The sequence below is a fragment of the Zootoca vivipara genome, chromosome 7 (genome assembly GCF_965207765.1).
Source record: "Zootoca vivipara chromosome 7, rZooViv2.hap1.1, whole genome shotgun sequence".
Classification (NCBI taxonomy): domain Eukaryota; kingdom Metazoa; phylum Chordata; class Lepidosauria; order Squamata; family Lacertidae; genus Zootoca; species Zootoca vivipara.
Window position 1 is genome coordinate 20,987,373 of NC_142590.1, and position 2,016 is coordinate 20,989,388.

The following is a 2,016-nucleotide window of genomic DNA, read 5'->3' on the forward strand; positions in this document are numbered from 1 at the left end:
GGGTGTGGCACTCATCTCGCTTTCAGGCAGAGGGAGCTGGTGTTTGTCCACAGACAGCTTTCCGGGTCATGTGGTTGGCATGACAAAACTGCTTCTGGCACAACAGGACACCGTGATGAGTGCCAGAGTGCACGGAAATGCCATTTACCTTCACAGGTCCTAGCCCCCAAAGAAGGAGAAAACAAGCTTGATTCATCTTGCATGTGGTGGCCCTTTGAAGAGGGCTGTCATAAAGAACAAAGAAATGGAGGAACAATTACTATAAAACTCCAACATGGGGGGGGGGGGAAGGAAAACGTGTCAATGGCCAATCTAATCTGTATGTTGACACCAACATTTTTTTTTTTTAAAAAAAACTTTTCATAACATACTTGTGAAAACAAGTTAATGAATGAATCGATTTATTTTGGTCATTGACGAGAATGGAAAACAGTCAAAGAACTTACTCACCTGTTCCTAAACCAAAAAAGAAACTGCACTGGGCCCTGCAATATCAGGTCAATGCATGTAGTGGGTGGCATAGCTGTCAAGTTATCCCTTTTTTAAAGGGATTTCCCCTTATGCTGAATAGGCTTCCTCGCGAGAAAAGGGAAAACTTGGCAACAATGGTGGGTGGACCAAGCGTCATATCCAACTCCTGGTTCCATAATTGGCTTAACACTGTCCTTACATAGAGAACATACTGTATTACAGGTATATATTCAACTGTTAAGAACAGATACTTCACTTTGATTTTAGCCAGAAGGCTGAGAAGCAATTATAAATTGCTATTTGAGGTGGCATGAATTTTAATGTCTGTTTGCTTGCAGAGTTTAAAAAGTGGTATGGATTTCTTGCACCCATAGCTGCCAAGTTTTCCCTTTTCTCACGAGGAAGCCTATTCAGCATAAGGGAATTTCCCTTAAAAAAAGGGAGAACTTGGCAGCTATGCTTGCACCATGTCTGGGATGGTGAGGGTAAAGCACAGGATGTTATGATGGCCTGGAAGTAGGTTGGGTGTGGCAGTTAAACAAAATACAAACAAAACATGTAAGGGTTTGTTAAATCCTCAGATTATGGCTATGTGATTACATATTACAGTGTGATGTAATTGCTAGGTTTGTGGGCCTGGCATGTTCTCTCTTGAATAAAGCAACCTGACCTTATTTTTATTAGGAAGCAAGCAGAAGTGGCAGTGTTGCATTCTGAGAAGTACAGAATAACCATATATTCACAGCAAGGCTTCTGGGAAATCAGCCCATTTTTGAGGTGAGTAGTCATAACTTGGGCTCTTGATGTTAAATTACATGGTTTTAAGCTGCAAAGACATGTGTACTTGGGAAGCACAATGGGAAGCTAGACCATAAAATGCTTGAGCAGAGATCTCTTTTGGTATCTACTGTATCTGTAGGATTTTCTGACTCCTCTGAACCTTTATGGAGAAACATAATGCAAAAGAAAAGACAATGCAAATGTGTCATCATTTACCTATCCCTATTATTTGAAGACTGAAAATAACACAGTGAATACCAGTTGAATTCACTGGATTGATTTCCTTTCCAGACATGAGATGAATATGTGGGCATTGGCAAATTCCACTGCCATTTTTATCACACACACACACACACACACACACACACACACACACGGTGGAACCTCAGTTTTTGAACATCTCGGAAGCCGAACAATTTGGAAGCTGAACACCGAAAACCTGGAATTGCTTCCATTTTCAAATGTGTCTCGGAAGTTGAAAGGCTTCCGAGGCATGTTTCTCAATTTTCCCCATAGAACTTGCTGACAGCCCGTTGTGCCTCGGTTGTTGAATGTTTCGGAAGTTGAACAGTCTTTCAGAATGGATTACATTCGACAACCAAGGTTCTACTGTAAATATAATATATATAGATACAGACCATGAGCTGTGTTATTGATAAGAATTATATGATGATGTAAGCAGGTTAACTTGATAAAATGTTTTCTTTATTGGTATGTTTGGGTTTTTTGTGTTTACCAACTCAAGTATTTTCTAATTGATGTAAT

General features: G+C 40.1%; 1 non-coding gene across 1 annotated transcript; it reads right to left on the reverse strand.

Annotated features, from left to right (window-relative positions):
* Nucleotides 1-568: 568 nt before the first annotated feature.
* On the reverse strand, nt 569-758 carry LOC118089569 (U2 spliceosomal RNA). Its single transcript, XR_004693131.1, has one exon. It is a non-coding gene; the product is annotated as a U2 spliceosomal RNA (small nuclear RNA).
* Nucleotides 759-2,016: the final 1,258 nt, after the last annotated feature.